Raw genomic sequence first — 12,690 nt, 5'->3', positions numbered from 1 at the left:
AAATAAAGAAGTTTACAGTTCCGTTAAAGAATATGAATAATGAATGATGAATGGTGAATACAATTCGGAAAAATGGAAGCATTGATGAATATAACTGAGATCCAGTTGTTCCACTTCCACCCCCGCGATTATCAAATGCGATGGTCCTTTTTGCTTATAAAAGCTGTTTGTCATTATATAAACACCAGTGAAATACCAGGTGAGATTTCGAGCGAAAACATGGTATATGTGCACACTTGAAAACACAGGTGTAAGGATCACCGCTGCTATATGGTAACATAATAAATCGGGCCGTTGTTCTAAGTTGGGACTACAAAAAATAGTAAAGTGAAAAGGCTTGGTATTTCATTGGTGTTTATATAATAAACAGAACATTACATGGACTCTTGGAGACACGAAATTTCTCTTCTCCTGCTGCGCTCACTCGTGGAATATTTTTCAATTTCGCATCTCTGCGCCGCCATGTACCCTCTATATACCCGCAGTTCAAATAGATCGCTTCGGTATCTCCTCCACCAGTAAGATTTTAAGTTTAAAATCTTTGCAGTCGATCGGATCAGTTAAGCTTCGACAAAGTCATTTACTTCATTAAGCATATGAATCGAAAAATTTACCGGCTATATACTTGAAAAACAAAGATCCTCTCTTTTCGCATTGGGTTGCGAAATCCATAAATCTTAAGCCCTCGACTTCTTTGAGCTTCACTTCAAATTTTACTGTTTCTTAGAAGCAAGGCCGATGAGTCTCCAGTGGAGTCGGCCATCATTGTACCGACTGTGAGCTGAACGATATCATTTGTGAGTTTTCAGTATTAACAACTTCTGAAACGCTAACCCCGGTGAAAACAGATATGTACAAACGTTTGAAAATACGGTAAGAATGAGCATTATGACAAGAAAAAGTAGTAATTCGAACAGACTTCTTCTGCAGAACAATAATAGGATGTAACGTGGCTTCATAGATGTTTCCCGAGATTATAAAACCATACGTAAGAAAAAAATAAATAAGAGAGTAATACAATCGAATTAAAATAACCTGGGAGACAAAAAGACGAAGTTTAGCTAAGATTCCAACGCTTCAGGAGATTTTCTTACTTATCTCCAGCTAGTGGATGTGCTCCTTGAATTTAAGGTGAGAGTCAATGAAGACACCAAGGTATTTGACATCATCATGTTCAATAGATTTGCTATTTACAAGTGTGGAAATGGATTTAGTGAGTTTTAATTTCTTTTTTGAGGAGGATGAAAGATAGCAAAGTTTGTTTTGCCGGTCAATATTTAGAGATACTTCAATGATTACAGCAAAGCCAATTATGAATATTCCTTAACTCTAAATTCATGCTTGTTTTAACAGATTCCAAACTGAGATGAATCTGCAAAGAATAAATTAAAGTCATCTGCAAATAGATGAAAGTCAATTAAATTTAAGCAATCAGAGAAATAATTAATGTATAAAAGAAAGAGAGGTGGGCCAGGGACAGCCGGAACTCTGAGAGACACCCGCACGAAATGACAGTGGAAGACGAGGTAGTATTCCCTATTGATGCAAATTGTGATCTGTTAGATAAGTAGGAGACAAACCAATCATAAGGAGTACCACCCATTTAGCTAAAAGAATATCGTGGTTTACAGCATCAAAACCGTTTCAGAGATCTAGAAATATCCCGCAGGAAAACTGGCCACTTTCAATTGCCCTTTAATGAACTTTATCAGTTATTAACAATAAAGCATGCCGGGTCAGATGAAGGATTTGCTCGGAAGCCAAATTGACCAGAATATATAATGTTATACTTCTCAAGATGTTTAGTTAACCTTTTATACGTTCATTTTTTCCAGAATCTGATTGAAGATTGACAAAAGGGATGTTGGTCTATAGTTTCATAAAGGCGACGAAGGTCCAAACTTGTAAACAGGAATGACACGTGCCATCTTAATTAGTTAAAAGAACAATCACGACCAGTACCAGAAGAGAATAAAGGGTTGTATAAAATCTCCAGAGGTTTAGCAATAATATAATTCAGACTCCTAAGTAATGTACAAAACAGTAGAAATACCGAGGAGCGTGAGATTGCGGCTAATTGCGACGGGAGAGTGCTTTCTTAGTTTGAGTTTTTCGCTTTACTTGTAAACAAAAAAAGAATTTATATCATAGCAGAAACAGGAAAGTCGGAGAAATACTCGCAAATCTGTAAACAAGAGTACCCAACATCCAAAACAGATGACAAATTTAAACCAAATTAAAAAAAAAATCGCTTTTGTGTCCTTGAAAACCGGATATCTCGAAAGCCAGAGTAAAAGAAAACTCTCAAATTTCAAGATACCAAATTCGGAAGAGGCAAATTTCCCATGCGTTTTACCGTATATGCGAACGCCATGAGCCTCTGTGCACATTTTTCCCCTTGTGTATCGTTTACCTCAAGGCGCGGTCACACAGATCACTTATCTAATGCATGACATCATCTCCAAAACAAACTTTTGCACGCGTGGAACCACGCGCTCCAATAAAATAAACAGGTCATTTTGTTATTCAGCTGGTCAAAACAAAGGAACACGAGTCAGCTGCCATTCTTTCAGTGATCAAAAAAAGGGGACGAAGGTTTCCCAAGACAGTTCAACAAATCATTCCGTTGGTTTAAAATCAACAGCTGCTGTTGTTACCCAAGGCTAACTGTGAATTCTTCTTCAACATGGCCGCTGCTCTGGATCGTCCTCTGCCAGTGAACTATTTGGAGGAAGAAACTAACCGCGAATATTACCGGGCCCATGGCTGCCTTTCGTCGCTTTTAAACGAAGAGTTGCTAGCCGCTCGGAGGAGCCTACACGAGAAATGTCTCCAGGGAATGCATTGCAAATGTTACACCCCAGCCGAGAAATGGCTGCTGGATGGCAAAGATGGTGTCAAAAGCGAAGACGGTTTGTCTCCTAACAAGGTCGTGTTTGACTTTATGGCAGTACACCTTGAGCGCGCATTAAATTCGGGAAAACTGAACAAGGATAGAGGGCGGCGATGGCGGAGAAAACACTTTTATTTCGGTAAGAGGAAGTTGGCAGAATAAGAAACACTCTTCGTAGTACGGTAGCATCTGGCGACAACTGACGTGTTTAACTCTCAATGGAAAAACAGACGGACACAGACGTCAAACACAACAACCACTTCGTCTTTCTAAATGTTTTAAAGGGCAAATTGAACTTCATGGACAGTGTATTAAAAGCTATGTAAAGGTGTTCTTGTAATTGCTAGTGTTCAAAAAAGCACTGTTAGCTTTTGAACCAAATGCAACGACCATCAGATCGACGTTGAACCTAAACTAATTTTTAAGGATTGTAAATGCTGGAAGTATAAAAAAAATATGAGATTTTATATAAAAGTGTATCACAACGTAATTTACAAATTAAAACTGAAGTAAAAGTTCGAACATCTGGTAGTTTCTCTTCTGTTTTGTGGGTGTACAGCAATTAATATTTTCAAGTCACAGCTCGAGTACACATGTAAATTATCTGCGATTGCATCATATTTTTAACAGGTTTTGATGGCCGAAATTGTCCTTTAAAATACGCCTAGAGTTTGAAGCGGCGGTTAACGGTTCAAAATTTGCAAGGTTAAGTTAAGTGAAACAATCGAGTGGAGCTAAACGGCTGTATTTCAACTCCCTCTCAAATACTTCGACATAAGCACGTTCCGGGCATGGCTTCTTATTGATAATAAAGCCATGAATGATCATGCATAAAAAGAACGAAAGCACTACCTGTCGAGTAAGGATAACATGAAATCAAGCGTTCTCTTCCGCTCAGGGACTCCACGCTTTATTTTCCGTCTCGTTGATTTCTGTCTTGCATGAAAGTTGACGCCTATCTTGAGCGGAATCATATTCGTAGCATCGATGTCTTAACTAAATTTGTTCCACGGCTTTCCAACCCGGCAAAGTCTCTTTTTATGTAAAAAGGGTGGACATTTTCAACTGGTCACCTGCCCAATTCCGACGCAGTCTTGATCAGTGCTTTGTTGCCTACGGTTGCGTCTGAATCATGGTTTATGGTTTAACATTTATAAACCGCACTTATCCGGCACAAAGTCTCATGACGGTTTACAATCCTTTCGCTGGGGTGAGATCGGACGTTAACTTGTAAAGGCGCCTCCAGATGTTTGAGCTCGAATCCCATGCGAGAGATCGTCAGGAGTCCCCTGTGAGGCTAGACTTGTGGTGCAACGACTCTAACCGGACATTTTTTGTGACAATATCATGGTGTGTCATGGCATGTTTTTCATTCCCCGAACAAAAGGATTGATTTTGTAGTCAAGAGTCTGTAAGAATTATTTGCGATGTGGTTTTAAGTCATTGTTACTATCACCAAGAGAATTTATTTCGCAGTTCGAGCATAACACTGGCAACCGCGATCAGTCCATATTTGTTCTCACTCACCCAAGACAGACCGCAACACAGGGGTCTCTCCTCTACTCTTCGCGAACAGTGTGTGAGTTCCTTGGCGTCCTACATTGTCCTTATCCGAAAAGACTTGGTCTTGGTCCAGCCGGAGTCGAACTCAACCAACTTAGCCATTTAGTGCTATGTGTTTGGAGATTGAAGCCAAGGCAACCACAGGATAGGATAGGATAACTTTATTTAGACACGGTAAACTCATCAGTCGCAACTATAAAAACCTAATTAATTACCAGAATTATTACAAATTATACAACGACTACAGCTACATTATTCAAAATTGTTCTAAGTAATCAATAAATATAACTATAATATTAAATGACAAAATAAAAACCTGCTTTACATGAGTGCCGTGTATAGAATTGTAGATTAACTTGATGAAAAGAAACGCTCGCAGCCAGCCCGGAACGCTCTAAGGGAGTCAGCCTGCCTCAATTCGATTGGTAAATTATTCCAAAGAACTGCTCCAGTGTAGCTGAAGCTATTTTTCATATAGTTTGTGTGTGGCTGTGGGATAGCTAGTTTGCCCTCTGTGTCCCTTAAGGAGTAACTGGAGACGCTACTACGGTCAACAAATTTAGAACTAAGGTAATCGGGAGTAAGACCATTAAGCGACTTATAAACCATCACAGCCTTATGGATTGTTCGTTGAGAATCAAGTTTTATCCATCCAAGTTTTTGGATAAGGTTATCAGCGTTGGCATCATAGTTCGAGTAAGTGAGTATACGCGCAGCGCGATTTTGAAGTTTTGTAAGTTTACTGACTAGGGTTTTGCCGCAACATCCCCAGACAGAATCGCAGTAATCAAAGTGAGGCTGTACTAAAGACATGAAGATTGATCGGAGAGTCTCATGTGGAAAGAAAGACCTCACTCTCTTCAACGCTCCACAAACCAATAAACAAAGGCTCTCAGTTTCAAACGGAAGTTTGAAAGCTCCGAGTCCATGCGTCTCGACGAGTGTTGTCTGGGTGATTTCGCTCTAATGGCATGCCGTCTTAGGAATTGCGTGGTAGCTAATTTACAATTGTGTTCTCATATGACTTGGCATATGTGGATTACATATGTTGTCAGTGTATTTTAATCAGAAGTTATATGTGAGTTATACTACTAATAATAAATTCAGTCTTATATAGCGCTGCTTCTTCCAGAATCCAGCAGCGCTTTGTATAAGTAAACTATATATAAACTAAAAGAACTAAATATAATCGTAATTACATGTACAATTGATAAAAACGTTTGACTTAAATGAAGTAAGCGTGCTTCGTGTCCTTAAATCGATCGGGTGGGGCAATCCACAGTCTAGGCGCAATATGCAAAAATGCCCTATATCCATACGATTCAAGATGAAATCTTGGCTGGATGAGAAGTCCATTATTTGTAGATCGCATTGCTCTGGGTGGATTGTACGGAGTCAGAAGTGCCTTAAGGTAGGAAAGCGCCACGTCATTTAATAATTGAAAAGTAATAAGTAAAATTTTAAAATCAATTCGTTCAGCGACAGGCAACCAGTGTAGATTTTGTGTGGGATTTCTCCGCACTTTGTCAGCACCGGCGTGTTTGTCCCGTGGTCTCTATTGGGAAGAGAGAGAAGCCTGGGAATGAGAATGAGGCCATTACCTCTTCTCGGCTGTTGTCATTTGGCGAATTTCGAGAAAAACCTTAAATAACAATGACCACAACCAGGTTTTCTGAGTCCGCGAGACTGAGCACCCCCAGCAAACCGTTAGGGAACTTAAGCAACGACAACGGCGATGGAAACGAGAACGTTACAAATTTGCATAGTTAGTGTTCAAAAACAATAGCTTTGCAGGCCTTGCACGTGCGTTTTTCACTTTTGTCCATTTCTTCGCCGTCGTCAGCAAAACAACAACGTGAAATAGTCAAATTTGAGGTCTTAAGGAGAACGTCAGCACTTGACGATAAAGTTTCATTTTCTCCCCTAAATTAAGCGCCGTTCCGACCGATGTCATAATTGAGGAACTACCACAACCTTGTCATATTAAAAGGGTTGACTTGTTTGCGAAGTGATTACAAAGACGCGAATTTATATTTTGAGATGACGTTCTCGGTGCCGTCGCCGTCGTCGTTGCTTAAGTTCCCTATTGTTTTAACGAAAACCGCTGGTCAGCAACCTGGTTCTGGTCATTGCTGTCTAAGGTCTTCCGAATCAGTTTTGACTTGTTTTTGTTAGGAGTGACCTCATGTTACTCTGCACTGGGTGTCCTATACAATGTTGCTTACTTTTAAAAATAAAAGATCCCGGATGTCGCCAACTTCATTTAAGAAGAACGAGATGCTTCTGTGAAGCATACACTGGGTTGCCTGTGGTACGTGCCACAGAAAATCAGAAGGCACTGAATTGTGTGGTATTGAAATACAGCATTCCAGTCTCTGAAAAATAACAAATAAAAGAGAAGCGAGAAACATTGGCTTCTGGGCTGACATGTTGATAATTTTCAAGTTCCCTCACAACTTCTTTTCACCACAAGTGTGCCCTCTGAGCATCTGACAGCTTTGTAATACTAAACTTCACTGCAGTCAAGCCATGTTTCGCGGGGTTAGTGTTAGGATGGGAGACCAAAACAATAAATCCCTCATAAAAAACAGAAACAAAATACTATTAACGCTAACAAATGCGAACTCAGCAAGGTACAGATTCTGTTAGCTTGCTTTATGCAAAACAAATATTGATGAAAAAGCAAATAACTATTGATACACAGTTTTCAGAAAGAGCAGAAGGAAGTTTCCCGGACGGTCGATCGAGAATAAAATATTTACGACATGAAAACAACATTAATTTTGAACCGTGAATATAGAATATAAAAAGTTACGATCAGCGACAAACATTTTGGGAGATTTTTGCTACGTTCAAGTAAATTGCAAAGTCGAAAGTGAATTCAGAATTCAGCGGGCGCCGTGATTAAGTTACCGCGGCATGTTTACTCGCCAAACAGTGAAGCATCTGTGTCAAATGATGGCAAGATACCGGGTTTTTGTAAGTTTCTTTTTCTGTCAAGTGTTATAAAGTTTGACAATGAAATGAGCGAAGTCAAAACAAAGATCACAATCGCCCAAATCTTGTTTATGCAAAGTCAAAATTTACTCTCCAAGACGCGTACGACGTTATTTATCACCAGGTAATTCCATCATTTTGGAAATAGCAGCTACTTTATTATTCATCTGCGTCACAAGTTTTCACTGATTTTGGGGCTCATTTTGTTGAAACTCAAGCACTCTTCCAACAGGCCTGTGAACCCTTCCAGCTTACAGAGCAATACTAAAAAAATTCTCCCATATCACATTTGAACCTTAAGCTCGAAAATTCAATACACAACATGATATTATAATTCACAAAGGCAGGAAATACCACAGTATCCTTTTCCAGCGAAAAATTTATTGAAAAAAACAATATATTTGCTCTTAGAGGCGAAAACCTCTTCCTATTTTTGTCATTGCGTGCGTGAAGACAAGAAACTCGATCGTGTAAAATTACCATGTACTTCAGGTTTCCTGAAGAACCTTTTCCTTGAATAACAAGAAAATGATTTTTCTATTGCCATAAAAACTATTCAGTTAAGCTCGCATATCATAAAACATGATGAATTCATAAAGGCCACCTTTTCCAGCGAACAATTTTTTTAAACAAACAACATATTTGCTATGAGAGGCAAAAACCCCTTCTATTTCATTACGTGCGTGAAGAGAAGAAACTCAATCGTGTCAAACATGCGCAATATTGCAACAAACTAAATTTCAGGATCAAACCGTTTCCATGAAGAACCTTTTCCTTGAATAATGAGGCACAAAACAGACGACAAGCTTTCTTTCAAATAATTCTTGGCTGTCACATTTCCAATTATGTTTTTACTAAAGACTGTGCAGAGTTCATCACAGATCCACGTAAGGTGTTCGATCCGTTCTCTGTCTTTGTTGAACCCATGAGTTACCAGAGAATTTTCCATTTGGTTTCAGTGTTCTACATAACAGCACACTTGGTAACATATTTGAAATACAGCTCACTTTGATTTCGGCTCGACGGGCGATAGATTGTTGTCGAAGTCCATTACTCGTCGCTTTTAAGATTCCACTGCCTGTATATCCAATTAACTTGCCATTATTGAGCTTCATAAGGGTATATTTTGTTCAAAGATCCACTAAAACGCCATTCGCGTTACATGACTTTCGACGCCATTGTCGGTTAAGTTAATCGTTCTACTGTGTCCACCAGAGAAATCAACGCATTTCCCACTACCCTCTCGATCCTAAGAAAAAACGCGCAGAAGGCTCTAAGCACAAAGACACCACTTAGCAGGGGAGTGACAGGCAAGACTTTTACCGACACGGAAAAAAAAAAGAAAAAAAAGAAAACAAATAAACTAAACGAAGACCCCGATTGGGATTGCCATACTGGCAACCCAGTAATTAAGAAAGCATGGCACGCAGTTTGTGTTGATGTCTTATCATTTATTGTTGCCTCCATCATGAGATACATTTCCTAATTTTTGCAATATTACGTAGATGATGAAAGGCAGATTTACATACGTTACTTATTTATTTGTTTGACCGTAGACAGTACGTTGTCAAACCATACATATATATTCGTTGCTGACTTTGACGCAGATTATTCAGTGGGGGTGGCGGTCGATGCCGGGCGTTTAAAACAAGGAGTTCAGTCTTGTTATTGTTAAGCGGGCATCAACTTGTTAGCTTTTATCCACTTGTTGATGTCTTGTATACATAGCTCAATGCGGTACTTAGAGCATGCTGGTTCTCCATTGGCCCAAGGCTTGAATGACAAATAGACCTGCGAGTCATTCGCGTAGAAACTATAATGGAACTGCATACGATGCCGACTGGTGATATCTGCAAGTGGTACAGTATACATCGCGTATACGATGGGTCCAAGCACCGATCTTAAGTTACACCATAAAAAAGCGTCCGACTTGAAAAACATTCATTTTCAACTTTGACGAATTGAACCCGATCTGATAGATACGAACGTAGCCACGTTAAAGCTTTACCTCTGATTTTGCAAAATATGATTTCACCGCACAGCTTGAGTTGCACCCTTTGTATTTCACTACTTTGGACTGCAAGAGAGAGTTATTACTCTATTCTACTCTCCTCTACCCTACCCTTCTCCACTCTACTCTACTCTACTCTACTCTACTCTACTCTACTCCTTTTTCTACTCTACTCTACTCCATTGCACTCCACTTCACTCTACTCCACTCTACTCTACTCTACTCTACTTTACCCTACTCTACCCTACCCTACTCTACTCCACTGCACTCTTCTCTCTTCCAACTCTATTCTATTCTATTCTATTCAATTCTACTCTACTGTTCCTCACTCTTATCGACCAGACTCTGCTCTTCTCTACTCTAACTCAATTCTATTCTACTATCCTGTTCTTCACTCTTCTCGACTCAACATTGCTCCTCTTTACTTAACTAATCTACTCCACTCCATTTCATCCCACTCCCCTCCCATCCACTCTGGTCTACTCTACTCTTCTCTCTACTCTAGTTGAAGTTATTTGTATTACTTTAAAATTACTGAATGCGGGCGAGACATTTAAAAAGGGATTTTTTTTGTGTAGGTTGGCTATAATTGTTTTTGATCGTCTAGATTTTCATTCCAAAAAAAAAATTTTGTTAATCCCACGCCTTACTCTATTAGGACAAGTGTATGTACTTAATCGCCAATTTTGACTAATTCTATAGAAATAAGTATATACCACAACAGTGAATCTGTTGAGATTGATGGATATTAAGCAGCTGCGAAGCGGTAAGGCTAATATCCAATTGCTATTCATCTCTACGACGAATAATTGTGACTTCTTTTTAAAGATAGTCGTTAAAATGTTGAAACTCATTTGGCATTTGGTTTTTGCCGTTACGAGAGTGATGACAGGTCTTTATTTAAATACTTTCGAATTTTAGACTATTGCAACCTAGATCCATGAGACTGGAGAAAGAATAGCCTTATGTTGGTGGAAGTGGTTGAAGACGTCGACAGGCAGAAAACATCCCTAGGGTGTGGTAGTGGGCCCGGAAATCACTTCATATTTGAACCAGGATTTGCTCCCTTGCTCCTCTTTATTTTCCTTCTTCCTTTTGCCTACAAAGTCCTGCACCCTACAAACGACTTGTCGACGACATCAGCAACAGACAACTCGCTTTGACCCTGACCGACGTATTCCACAACAGTCACTGACTGACCTGCTTTACCTACACCTTAGACTTAGACGGATCGAAACGCACCCACTGTTCACAGTCAAATTTATCCTGTCAACCAATCACATCAACGACCAGAGTGTGTCTTCGTTACACAACGTTGTCGGAATGTCACTCAATGTCACCCTAAACAGTCTTTCCTAGGTCTACAAGGACAATCGTACTCCACTTAATCAAGATGTGACCCCTGGGGTTAAAGTAAACCATTTACGATTTGAGACCGATAGTGTTGTTAATAGTCTTTCCGGTTTAATATTGAGGCTATTTTTGTTTACTTATTCGAATGTTTCTAATCTTATGAAGGTTCAGTTCTTTGGTTTAATTCCTCTACATGATAAACATGAACGAAGTAATCGGCTTTGCAAATAGGCTCGGTTTTCCACCACCTCCCGGGTCTGCTCTTTGATAAGTGCGGGCTCATTTTTGCAAACAGCAGCTGGGAATCGAACCTACATAATGACCCGTACGCGTGAATAGATATTTTTTTTCCATTTTTGCGTTTTTTTTCGGTATAATTTGAGCATCGTAATAGATAACGGTTTTCATTTTCAGGATAGTTCTCTTAGCCTGGACTGGAATGGGAGAACTGTATGGTACACACTTGGCACGTGATCACCAAACACCATAGCCTGCACATGTCAGATAATGATCGGTCCACGATTGACGCAACCTTGAATGACCTTAAGTGCTCAGCCAATCACAGTGCAGGAAATGCAGTGTATCGATTGGAAATTCGGGCTTACAGTTTTCGGAGTACCTCTTTACACACCTGTTGTAACTGAGTTAATACGCAAGTAGCATAAAATAGTTAAGATCGGTCGACTTTACTGAGTGAGACGAAGTGAGTCTCGTTCCTTTGACTCTTATCCCCAGTAAACGGGGAAGAGTTTACGATACACACACGCTTTCCGTGCGTCGAATGGCGCGCGGTCAGCAGCTGGGGAATTGGAGCCAGTGGTTTGAAATGCCATTAGAGTTGTAACAACTTTCCACAGTTTAAAACCCATTAAGGTTAATTTCCCTCAAGTACATTTCCCATGGTCAAGAAGCCAACAACTGGTCATGCGCCGGAGAATTAAAGTGTTCAAACCTCGTTCAAGGCTGGATTTTCTCCTCCAGGTTTTCTTCGCAGCTGCTTCAGTCATGCGCAGCTTCACTACGATGATCTCCACTTACATGTTCTTAAATTTCCGCTGTTGAAATGTGTGATGATTATTTCAATCATATATTCTAATATCATTCAGAAAGGAAAGCTCCTCGAAACAAAAATCGGCAAACGAGATTTCCTATGCCAATGATTGTTTTCGTGGTTCGAATCCTTCTCAGTCTATTTCCGAAAACTAGGCGGCCGAGGTTTTCCACTTAATTGATAGCCGTTCAAAAGTTTGCTTTTTCTGCCACTTGACCTATGTTTGGAGAAAAAATTAAGATGGCATATTCATCTCGTAGCTTTGATCTGTCATCCTTATCGCGCCCGCAAACGAGGAAACATTTGCTGAGGAAGCAAAATGTTTTTCAACAAATGATTAATTCAGAAAGAGTCTTGCTTCTTGCTTCCGCAACAAATGTTTCCTGGAGCCGCGAACGATGAAACATTTGCTTCCACAAAAATGTTTCCGCAACAGCGGGCGCCTTTACATGCGGTCCCCAGTAAGTCTTGACAAGAAGGAAACCTCGACCTTTATTGCAGCGTGAGACCTGGGCTCGAAGTAAGGATCAAAGGTCTTGTCTTGTTTCAGTACGACGTCATACGGTACACGTGCTTTTGTTTTCACGCAACGTGAACATGTAAAAATGATTAATTTTACGGTGCAAGTATTTTGTGATTTACCCAAGCATTTAATATTCATATTCATAACTTTGGATTCCAATGACTGTTTGTTGTCAAGAGAAAATTGACATATTTCTTGTCAAAACATGGCAAGGTAGTTGGCTTCATACATTATTCATCCCTTAGTGAACAAGGAAACGAACGTGATATATTAAGCTCTGTCTATCAATCATGATACTC

At 39.8% G+C, this 12,690-nt stretch overlaps 1 long non-coding RNA gene across 1 annotated transcript in view; it reads left to right on the top strand.

The window, feature by feature from the left end:
• The window catches only part of LOC138021745 (uncharacterized), a 16,946-nt gene extending 13,531 nt beyond the window's left edge, over positions 1-3,415 (top strand). The window contains exon 2 of the long non-coding RNA XR_011126435.1: positions 1,836-3,415. This is a non-coding gene — a long non-coding RNA (uncharacterized lncRNA). The remainder of the gene's footprint in view (positions 1-1,835) is intronic.
• The last annotated feature ends 9,275 nt before the right edge of the window (positions 3,416-12,690 follow it).

The sequence above is a fragment of the Montipora capricornis genome, chromosome 10, assembly GCF_036669925.1.
Source record: "Montipora capricornis isolate CH-2021 chromosome 10, ASM3666992v2, whole genome shotgun sequence".
Lineage (NCBI taxonomy): Eukaryota > Metazoa > Cnidaria > Anthozoa > Scleractinia > Acroporidae > Montipora > Montipora capricornis.
The sequence above is the reverse complement of the archived record's forward strand: the minus strand, read 5'-3'. Positions and strand labels throughout refer to the sequence as shown.